Here is a 12,578-nt window from a genome sequence, read left to right as displayed (position 1 = left end):
CCTGCCCTGTCCTTCAGGGTCCCAGCACTTTCCTCACACTCTTCCTTCCCAGGATAACTTCACACCACATCCAACGTGGAAGCTCACCCAGGCCAAGGACAGAGCTCGGTTTTGCCACAGAAGTAGCTCCCAGGCCCTTGTTGCCCACATGGTTCCTACGTCTCTCTTGTTCCAGTGCCTCCCTCTTCCAGGGCTTTCATTTTGTTTGTAATCTCAGCCTGAAATCCTCTTTCCAGGAAGCCCTTCGGTCTCTCCCCTTTCCTCTCAGTGTACCTGTCTTTCAGCATCCCGGAGACCAGGCCACTCTGCAGGACCAGGCCAGGTCAGTGCTCCCACAGAGACGTGCTCCTCCTGTTTGGCTCTGAGCACCACCTTCCTCATTCCCGCCGATGTCCAGGAGTCACACCGTCCATAGTCCTTTCCCCAGTGTCTTCTCATATGTGTCTCTAAAGCCTGCCGAAATTCCTCCAAGTTCTTTCCTGTGTCTCTCCCCGTTATTTCCCTCCGTTGATGAGTGAACAGTTTGCTTCTCTGCTCTCCAGCTGACTCTTGCTCGCCTGGTTGTAATGAACATTCCCATCCTTACACACAGCGGCAAGGTATACCAGTAGGAAACGTCAGCTAAGCAATTTAGCACAACTTCCCTAAATCCTTCTAATTCTGTACTGCTGATCCTTTGGCTCAGTAATTCCACTTCTGAGGAGATATTTTGAATAAATAGATGCATTGAGAAGTGCAAGCAAGGATATTCATTACTGTATCATTTATACCAATGAACAGTTAGAAATGACCAACATTGTTGTCAAGAGTGGGAAAAGAGTAAAGCAAATATCAAATTTAAAAACAGAAAAGTAAAAATAAATAAATAAAAACAAGGATATTTCACACAAAAATAATATTCAGCATTGATTTAGAAGTATTCCTTGCTAATAAGATGGGAAATGCTGTTGTTTAAACATATGTTTTAATTATAGAAAATCGATGCAAATCTACCAGTACTTTTATTTTCATGTCCTAAATTTCCTTAACGAATATATTAGGTTTTAAAAACGTATTCACTTTAAGATATTAACTAGAAGTTATTCATTCTTGAATAGAGGATGATTGCTTGACCTTGCACTTAATTTTAATCTTTTAATGTTTGGTAAACAGATTCTTTTGGAAAGCTGGCACCATCTAGTGGCAGCCATTGGAAATGAAAATGTGCAACCATCACCTCTGACCCTTCTGTACTCTTTTACTTAGGTCACAACAATTGATCAAAAATGGACTCCACAAACACAGAGTATTACAATGTAGGCTAAGAAATTTTTTAAAAATCACTGAGTAAATAAATAGATAATTTATGACCCTTGGGCAGTCTCAGTCTTGGTATACCAGGAAGAACAACTTGTTGGAACAGTTAGGTCACTTTGGCTAAAGTGGTACAATCAGCAATAACAATAGCATCCAACACAGCTTAGAAATTGACATACTGAGGTAATTTAATTTTCCCCCTTTAACCATATGAACTAGTTTTGTGAAAAACAAAGAGACAAGGTGTTAGGAGGAGGCATGGCACTATCATATTTAAGGTGAGGTAGAGGGAAAGGTGTCTTTGATTTAAGTATGTCATTTTGGGGACTTCCAGGAGAACATGGCGGGTAGATAGCAGCAGCTTTGGGGGCTCTCTGAGAAACCGCACTTAAAATCCAGGAATGGTGCCAGGTGAGAAATCCTAAGCAAGGGGAGATATAATTTGCTGACCCAGGAATGAACTAAACTAAGAGAAACCAACCGGAAATGCAATCCCGGTGATATAACAGGAACAGATAAGGTCTCAGCACGGAAGCTGGACCCAGCACCACTGGAAGCTGCAATTTGAATTTCCTGCAGCCGCTGCTGCGTCCTAATCGGCACGGCAAGAAGAGAGGCACAAAAGCTCTGAGAATGGGAAGTGGTGAATGGAATTGAGAGCGGGACTGGCCAGGAGCCCTGCATCGACCTGCGATGAGTGAGCAAATCGGGGACCCTTCCATAGGAGGCTTCAGCAAAGGACATACTGGGACCGGGCAGAATAGCTGGAACAGGTTATTGCAGTGACTTCAGTCACATATTCCCCTCTCAAGCGGGATTGGTGGGGAGTGCTTGGCCTGGGTTACGCCGCTGACCAAGACCCGGTAGGCTAGCCCAAACCAGGTCCCAGCACCTAGAGGTGCACCCTAGCAGTGAAGCCTTCAGTAGGTTGACCTGGAGGGACAGGCCCAGCATAGGCTGCCCAGGTCTCTATGTCCCTAGTACACTGCAGTAGGCGGGAAAACCTAGCCAGCCCAATTCAAGCAAACTGCAACCAACAAAGAAAGAAACTGGGCCTCCTATATTCGCTTGTATAAAAGGAACAAGAAATACAATTGTCCCTAGAAATTGATGGAAAAACAAAGTGCTTCCAGGATAAAGAGGAACTAGGGGAATTTGCAACCATCAATTCAACTCTACAGAGAATACTGGAGGATATTCTAAAGAAGGAAAATACCAAGATTCCAGAAATAGTGGCAGAGAGGCCACAATGAATGGAGCAGAAAGTGAAATGAAGAAGACAAACTGACAACTAACGACAGAAAAAGAGCTCAACAGAAATGAGGCAGAGAAGATTGGATGGTAGGAACAGTTATTTTGGAGAAAACAAGACATCATAATAGCTAATGCTGATTTAGTATCATCTTGCTTTGAAGTCCCATCAAGCTTTTATTCTTCTGTCTCCATCGGTCTTAACAGGTTGTGTCTTACTGGATTTTATTATATGTGATAATATAAGCAAAAACTTTTACAGACAAGGAGATCATACAGAAACCATTGTTCATTTTCTGTTAGTTGGCTCTAAATACCCTGTAATAATGTCATTCTCTTGAATGGTTTTACATTGTCTGGATATGTTTGGTGCTAGAGTACACAAAGTTATACTCAAAGATTTCAAGGAAAGAGACACTATGGTAACTACGTTTATGTCAGGATATCTTGTGGTGAAACACTATTTTGCTTAAATGGTTATGTTTTGACCTGCGCCGTTTTGATGTTATGCCCTCTTTTATCTCAATCTCCTTTTTTAAATTATTTACTTTTTTCTTTTTATCTTTTTAATTAAGGGAAAAATAAATAAAAAATAGCAGGATACATTATAGTAACCTACTTTGATTTCCTATTAACTTGATTTGAAATCTTGCATTTCCCTCACCATCTTGTTTTGACTGATTTTCCCCTATTCTGCTTGGCTTGATAGTACCAAGTTCAAAAGTATAGGCAACAACTGTGAAGACAATAAGATCCATTATGACGCCCATTCCAGTTGACTATTATCTTCTTTTAAAGTCCTGTAATGTCTCCAATGCTTTGGTTTTATTCTTTACTGTTTTGTTCAATGTTATTATAACTGGCAATTCTTCTTAAAATAGCAAGAGGCAGTATGGTAACCATTGTTGATCACCTTGTATTTTGTTTTTACATTATCTATTATGTCCTTCCTTTTGATTTGACTGTCTCTGTTCTGATATGTCAGATTTGGTTTTACTCTCTTCAAAAAAAGTAATAAGAACTGTAGGAGTAATAAAACCCAAAATGTGTAATTGTCATGTACAAAAGAAAAGAAAGTACTCTAAAGGTTATAACTGCATATATGTTTAAGTGTATAAGATAGATAACCATATTACTGAGTTTTTTTGGATCATTGAACAAAACTGTTTGCACTTTCACAGTTTGAAAGTACACTTTATATGCTTCAATTTTGTAACTTGAACAACTATTTGTAAGATGAGGATATGTAAACTATTAACTAGTGATTTCTTACTGTTTATTTTTTAAATTTTGTATTACTTGTACCCTTTTTCTGTTTTTTTCTTTTTCTTCTTAAATTAAAAAAAATGTCATTTTATCAGGACCATGTTGAGGTAGAATCATTGCCATGGTGAGGTAGAATTCTGAAAAATAAGTGGGGGGTTAGGAGGAGTGAAGTTATGAGAGGTGATTATTCCTCCATCTGAAAGGGTAAAAGTTATGAGGGTAGATAGGTAAGACTTGTCTCTGGTACGCATGAGGTGGGAGTCTTTAGGAAAGACTGTAAAAAGTCCTGCTGTAAAAAGGCTAATTAGTAGAATGTAAGAAATTAGGAACTGGGGCTGGGGATTTAGCTCAGCGGCATAAGCGCCTGCCTTGCAAGCAGGCAGTCTTGAGTTCAATCCCCGGTACCGATAAAAACGAAAAACAAACAAACAAACAAAAAAAGAAATTAGGAACCAAATTGGATAACAAAACATGAGAAAAGGATGGTTAGATCTAGGGCTGGGAGGGTACCACCTGAGCGATGTGAAACCAGGATAGCAGTCTAGCAACTCTGATCGCTGTTGAGGTTGCCGAGAAGACCACGTGTGAGCCGCTCCACCTTGGTTGTAGTCCTTTAGGAAGTATATCAGCAGTTTTCCTGGTTCTGGAAAAGGCTTTTATTATCCTGAAAAGGTTCAAACAAAGGTAAGAAGATATTTGAGAGGTTTGTGGCAAGGCATGTGTTTAAAATTTATCTGTCAGTCTTGACCAGGGTTGTGTCTGAGAAACTGGTGAATCAGAAAGGAAGGGGGAGCTATGTATCCCTGAGGAGAGGTTTTATTAGAGATAACAGGTATAAGTTGCTGAGACCTCAGTATCTGGGTCAATCTGCATAAACACAAAGGAATAAAAAGGCATTTTTAAGATTTAGGACTATAAAGTGAGTGCTGGAGGGAAGGATATGAAAGAGCATGGTATAAGGGTTTGGCACCACTGGGTGGATTGGGGTAACAGCACTATTGATTACCTTAATGTCCTGTACCAGGCTTGAGTATCAGGAGAATAGCAGTATTATAGGGTGAACGGGTAGGTTTAAGAAAACCATTGTCTAAAAGATGCTTAATTATAGGTTTAAGTCCCTGTAAATGTTTGGAAGCTATAGGATATTGGGGAGCACAAGGAAAAATTGAAGGATCCCTGAGACAAATGGGCAACACAGGTGGGATTGGAGGTATCTCAATCTATGGGATAAACCAGAGAAGCAGTGAGTCTGAAACCTGCATGAAATAGGCCCTGTCTGTAAAGGCTGCATAGGTTGGCCATCAATACCCCCTATAGAGACTGAGGACTTAATATGGCAGCCTGAAAACTCAGAAAGAACCCTATACATGGCCTCTATGTCCACAAGTATAGAGAATGTCTTACCTGAGACCTCTAGTGGGACTTGGAGCTCTGAGAAGGACACCTTAATGGGGGCTGAGCCCCATCAGTCTTCAGCAACAAGCCCAAGCAGATCTGTCAGCAATGAATCTGGCAGTGTTGGCATTTTCTGTGAAGGCTAGAATTCAGGAGGATGGCTTACCCACTCTCTGGTGGCTAGGACAGTCCAGTAGCTCTGGGGTAAAGCCCCAAAGCAATGCCAGGATGGGGCACTTTCTTGTCCAACATTCTTTTCCTGCATTTGAAGCATGATGCAAGAGGGTCTCAGGCAGCTCTACCTTGTATTGGTTTACCTGTCTCAGAGCTCTAGGTGTCACTGCTAAAAGATCAGATTGTTATTTTTTTAATCTCTGTTGTTGAAAACACGAAAAGCCTGTGGTCTCCTTGTGGGGTTTGAGGGCCAAGTTTAGCCTTTTGTCTTGGTATCTGGTCCACAATAGAAAGTATCTGTAGAGCCAATTAAGTATGCAGGAGTCAAATAATACAATCAACAGGGTATTTATGATCATAACTTTAGTAATGGCTTCCCATAAGGAGGATAAGGTCCCAGGAATTTTAGGAACTGACATATCATTTATTTGTCATATATAAGTATCTCTTTATGCTGTTAGAATGTCTAATGCCATCTGATTTTTGGAGAATGGCCTGTTTTATTAATTTTACCTTTTTATTTAGAGATCAGCTATGGTGTCATTTAATGCCGGTTGAGTATAGTTAATTATGGCTCAGTGGAGGGCTGAGCCAGGGCAGGCAGATGGGCTGGAAAAGGCTCAAGCCTGGCCTCTGCCCCAGTGCTGGTCTTGTTGTTTTGCATGCATCAGATAACCTTTTTTCTGGAAAAGATCTGGTGGACCCCAGCAAAAGGAATCCAAAAGGAATTTATAATTACCTCTTAATTTTAGTTGTTGAACATCTAGAAGATTGATAACAGTACAGTACAGAATAGGCAATAAGCTTCACATAGAACATTAAATGGCTATTAACCATGAGTGTTTTAGCATTGAGTCCTGAAGAAATTTGTGAAGCATCTCTAAGCGTATGTCTGGATCTGAAAGAAAACACTTGTCATCATCCTTCAGAAGAGCTCCAGTCTTCACTTTTGGGTCTTCAGCCATCTATTAAAGACCCACCGGTCACTGATACAGACTCACACAGGACACTGCAGTGAGCTCAGACCTCAGAATGAATCGTTTCATTCTCCAGTGTGCAGGCACCCTGGAGTGTGGGTGACCACTGTTAGCCAATCTTGTGATTTCTTATACATCTTTATATGTCATGTTATATCTGTTTCTCTAGTAAAACAATGACTAATACGGGGCAAAAATAGAAGAGAAATAAATTAGAGGATCATGCAAACTTGGGAAAACTCATACAGAAAACAGAAGCAACAATGAGAAGGAAAAAATTTTAAAAAAACAGAAGAGAACAACAATGACAAAAATGTAGAAACCAAACAAAACCAACAAAAACCTAGAAACACTCATATAAAACAAGAACAATGAACAGAAAATAAAACTTTTTTTTAAAAGGGAGAAAAAAATTTTTAAAGTCCACCTCAAGGAATGTCTCTGCTGTCACTCCTAGGCAACATGGGCAGACAGAGTCCAAACCCATGTTGATGAATCCCAGTAAGCCAGCAGCAGCTTTATAGCACGGTAATGGATAATTCCAACAAAGTTCGGGCTGGTGTTTGGCTATGAGGCTGGAACCAGACTCATTCATCCTTCAGCAGCCTGTGCTCCTCCAATGGGTTTGAACTTGGCTGTGAGCCACTTGCTCTGAGTTCCGAACTCAGTTGGCCCCCTCCAAGATGAATCCTGGCCAATCACCCTCTCCTGTAGGATGGCTGATTTTGAATAACTAAACTCCCACTGCAGACCATTCATTTACTGCTCCATTTCACTTCACTGGTGCACTTCTCTGTGGAGGCCTCTGGGATCACCAGAAGTCAGTAGTTGAGGCACCCCTCCACGCAGGAAGTTTGGGCTTAGGGAGAAAGCATCACCTGCTACCTCCTTCTTCTTCCTTGACGCTCCTCTCTTCACTCTCTCCATGGGCTTCACTTCTTGCTTCAGGTCCTTGCTGGGTCCTGGGAACCCACTTTCCTCCTCCTCTTCCTCATATTACTATACTCCAGCACATGCACAGCAAATCTTGGAGAGGCTCTTTGTGCTTGTGGTTCTGTTCTAGTCTTCATTTTATGTCTCTCTCCTCCTTCAGTCTTCTTTACCAATTTCCCAAAGTTGGTATAATCCCCCAGTATCCTCCAACCTTGCTTCTAATCTCTTCCTCTTCTTCCATTTCTCTATTTTCTCCTTAATCCAATCTAAATTTTAATCCCTGAGGGTAAATTATATTGCATATAATTTTCTGGTTTATTTTAGTTTTTGTCATATAACCATAAATCTAGTTCATATAATTAAAAGTGGCAAATTAAGGATTAGCTCAGTTTTTCATTTTTTGTGTTTGATGCTATTTGTACCACTATAGCCAAAATCGACATAATTGTTCTAAACAGCTGTTGATCCCGGTATTCTATGACTGAGATTGACTAAGGGTCACAGAAAATACTGTGGCAGTGCCAAAACAGGAACCGGGCCAAACAAGCAACAACATCTCAACTCCAACAAACTGAAGAGGTAAGATCTTCCAACAGACTTGAACCCAAAAAACAGGTACACCTGAAAGATAACCCCAGAGAAGTAGTCTCCACATAAAGGTCTTAAATGCTAGCAATAACCCACCACACCAGGAATTGAGATTTAAAAAAATGAAAAGATATTGAAACAAAATGCAAGTCCAGACAACAAAGGCAAATCTGGGGACAATGAGGTGGGACAATCTGAAAGTCTCCTACTTGGCCTCTCTGAAGTGATCACCATAAAGTAATTGAATGAGGCTCTAGAAAAAATGAAATCAGAAATAATTTGTTTTATGCAGTTGGGTACACTGGTATTTGAAATCGGAAAAAATCTCTCAAAGATCATGTTTAGTGATGCTAGAGCACATACAGGCAAAAAAAATAGATGAAATTAAGAAAATTATGAAAACTCAGAATACAAAGAAAAGAAATGGAATCCATAAAGCAGATTCAAGCAGATATCCAGGTGAATAAAAATTCCATTAAAAGTATTCAAAGCAGATTAGGCCAATGTAAGGAAAGCATCTCAGAAATTGAAGACAGGTTTGCAGTTAGCAATCAGAAAAAGAAAGATTTCTCAAACATTAACAAAGAACTATAAGAAATCAATCCAGCGGCTGCTAGATGAGACAAACAAGAATAAAGATTAATTAGAGTCAATGAACAAACAGGAGATACAACAAATAATATTTAAAAATGTTCACAGACATAGCAAGAAAACTTTCCTAGTAGAGAAAAAGAATTTGACATGACATTAATGAGGCACATAAAACTCTAATTAGCAATGATCAAAAAAATTTGACATCCAGGCATATCATAGTCAAGATTTCAGAAATTCAGCACAACAATAGAACCTTAAAAGCTGCTAGGGAAAAGAAAAAAATCACCTATAAAGGAAAACCCAGCAGAATCATAGGTGACAGCACAAACTCTCAAGTCAAGAAGTACATGGAGTGAAATAATCCAAGCTCTAAAGGAAAACAACTTTCAACCCAGGTTAATGTACTCTGAAAACCTATTTCTCAAATCCGATGGAGAAATAAGATACTTTCATCACAAAGAAGATATGAAGAAATTTATAACCACCAATCCAGCACTCCAAAATGTTCTGGAGGACATTCTAGAGAGATGTAATAAGGACTACAACTCTATGAATCCCAACAGGAGGAATCCACATTTAGAGGAGGAGAAAAAAGAAAGGGGGCAAACCAACAATACAAAAATGACAAGGATAAGTCAATACATATCAGTAATAATCATCGATGTTAATGGTCTCAATTCACCAATCAAAAGACACAGACCGGCAGAATGGATCAAGAAGCAAGATTCAACAATATGCTGCATACAAGAAACACATTTAACTCAAAAAGAAATTCATAGACTGAAAATCAAAGGATTTTTAATACTCCACGGAACAGGAACCCAGAAAAAAAATAGAGGTAGTTATTCTATTTACAAAGTGAATTTCAAGCCAAGACTGATTACACCCTCACACAGGGAACAACCCAAGAGAAAGAGATAACAATCATAAATATATATGCAACAAATACCAGTGCACCCAACTGTATAAAACAAATACTAATGGACATGGAAAATCAAATAAACCCTAATACAATTGTATTGAGAATTCTCAATACCCCATAGTCACAAAAAGATCAAGTAGACAAAAAAATTAATGATGAAATATTAGAACTGAACCAAACTTTTGAACAAATAGACTTAGTAGATTTCTATAGAATGTTAGTAGATTTCTATAGAGCTGAGTGTTCTCAGCTGCACATGGACATTCTCCAAAATAGACTACATACTGGACCATAGAATATTTCTATTATCAAATTGTCCCATGCATACTATCAGACTAAAGTGTAATGAGATTGGAAATCCATGGCAACAGAAACCACAAGAACTTCATAAATGTGCAGAAATTAAATAGTTCCCTGCTTAACAATCAATAGGTCACAAATAGAATTAAAGAAACTAGACAATTTTTACAGTTGAATGATAACAACAATAAAGCATCCTGGAATTTATGGGACACAACAAAAGCAGTCTAATAGGAAATTTTATGACAGTAAATGCCACATCAGGAAAATAGAGAGCAAGCACATAAAAATAACTTAGTGATGAACTTCAAATCTCTAGAAAAAGGAGTGTGGACTAAGCCAAAAACTTATAGGAGAAAGGAAATTATAAAGATCAGATCAGTAATTAACACATTGGAGACTAAGAAAACCATAAAAAGAATCAATGAAGAGATAGTTCTTTGAAAGATTAAATAAAATTGACAAACCTTTAGCCAACCTTATCAAAAAGAAAGAAAAGACTCAAATCCATGCAAATAGGAATGAAAGGGTGAAATCACAACAGACATTGCAGAAATCCACAAAATCATCTAGACTTACTTTGAAAACTTGTATTCTAATAAGATGGAAAATACAGAAGAGGTAGAAAGATTCCTACATACATATGAATTAGCAAAGCTGAATGAAGAAGATATAAAAGTCCTGAATAAACCAATATCAATCAATGAAATTGAGGATGTAATTAAAAACCTATCACTGATGGTCTAAATTTCTAGAAGAAATTTAGAGAAGACCTAACACCACTACTTCTCAAGCTCTTTAATGAAATTAAAAGGGAAATAATACACAGAAATTCATTTCTGGAAGGAAACATTACCCTGACAACAAAATTAGAAAAATACCCAACTAAGAAAGAGAGTTACAGGCCAATTTCCCTAATGAACATAGATGCAAAATTCCTAAATAAAGTACTGGCAAATAGAATGCACCAAATCATCAAGAAGATTATACAACTTGATCAAGTGGGATTCATCCCAGGAATGCAGTGATGGTTCAACATACATAAATCAATAACTGTAACAATCATATTAACAACAGAGCTGTCATGGTTTATGTCTGTGTCCCCCAGGCCTTATGAGTTTGCATTGTGTATTTGTGATTGGTTCATTGTCTAGTGCTTGGACTGATGGTGTCAATGCTCCACCCACCTAGGGGTGGAGCCAGGATGTGATGTAATGGCAGGAAGAAGGTGTGTTTTTCTCTTTGCCAGTTCCTGTTTGCTGTTTGCAGCCGCCATGAAAGGCAGCCCAGCCATGCCCGCCTGCCTGGGAGCCAACCGAGTGTGGACTGAAACCTCCAAAAACTGTAAGAAATAAACCTTTCCTTTCCCAACTTGGGCATCAGGTATTTTGTCTCAGCGACGAGTAAAAAGTAACTAAGACAAGAGCCAAGGATGAAAATCATATGATCATCTCAACAGACGCAGAAAAAGCTTTTGACAAAGTCCAGTACCCATTCATTATAAAAACCCTATAGAAAATTGGAATACACAGTCACTATCTCAATCTGATAAAAGCCATTTATGAGAAACCAAGAGCCAACATCATACTAATGGACAAAAACTGAAAGCTTTCTCTCTAAAATCAGGAACAAGACAAAGATATCCACTGTCTCCACACTTCTCAACAAAGTGTTAGAAACTTTAGCTGGAGCAATTAGACAATAGAAAGAAATAAAAGGAATAAAGATATAAAATGAATACGTTAAATATCATTATTTGCAGATGAAATGATACTCTACATAGAAGACCCCAAAAATTCTACTAAAAATCTGGTAGATTTGATAAACAAATTGAGTAGTATAGCTAGATACAAAGTCAACACTCGAAAATCAGCAGCCTTCCTGTACATTATTAACAAATTCATCAAGAGAGAAATCAGGGGAACAACATCTTTCACAATAGCATTCAAAAATATGAAATACCTAGGAACCAATCTAACAAAGGATATAAAAGACCTCTACATTGAAAATGGAAATTGAAGAGGATATTAGAAAATGGGGAGTTATCCCATGTTCTTGGTAGGAAGAATAAATAGAGTGAAAATAACCATACTTTCACAACTGTTAAACACATTTAATGCAATCCAAATCAAAATTCCAATAGCATACCTCACAGAATTAGAGAAAACAATCCTAAAATTCATCTGGAAACAGAAGAGACCTAAAATATCAAAGGCAGTCCTGGGCAACAAAGGGGGCATCAGAATCCTTAACCTGAAATTATATTACAAAGCTATTGTGATTAAAAAAAAAAAAAAAGCAGTGTGGTACTGGAAGAAAAACAGACCCGAAGATCAATGGAACAGATTAGAAGATGCAGAAACAACTGCAGACATACTAAACCACCTAATCTTTGACAAAGGTGCCAAACAGCTCGACTGGGAAGAAAGCTAGCCTCTTTAATAAGTGGTACTGAAAAAACTGGCTCTACACATGCTAAAGATTACAACTGGACCCATATCTTCACCATTTCCTAAGCGAAACTCAGAATAGATCAAAGATCTTAATATTAAAACAGAAACATTAAATATTATGGAAGATAGAGTATGTAAAACTCTTGAAGGAATTAGGGTAGACAATGACTTTATGAATAAAACCCAGATTGCACAGGAACTATCACAAAGAATCAACAATTGGGATATCACCTTATTGAAAAGCTTTTGCAGCCAAATGTGGTGGTGCATGCTAGCACTCAGGAGACTGAAGCAGGAGGATCATTGTGAATTCAAGGCCAACTTGGTCTACAAAGTGAGCTCAAGGCCAGCCTGAACTGCATAGTGAGACCCTGTCTCAAAAATACAAAAAAGAAAGAAAGAAAGAAAGAAAGAAAGAAAGAAAGAAAG

The sequence above is a fragment of the Cavia porcellus genome, unplaced genomic scaffold (assembly GCF_034190915.1).
Source record: "Cavia porcellus strain 051 isolate PalLab524CR breed Dunkin Hartley unplaced genomic scaffold, mCavPor4.1 scaffold_29, whole genome shotgun sequence".
Lineage (NCBI taxonomy): Eukaryota > Metazoa > Chordata > Mammalia > Rodentia > Caviidae > Cavia > Cavia porcellus.
This window is presented reverse-complemented; position numbering follows the sequence as displayed.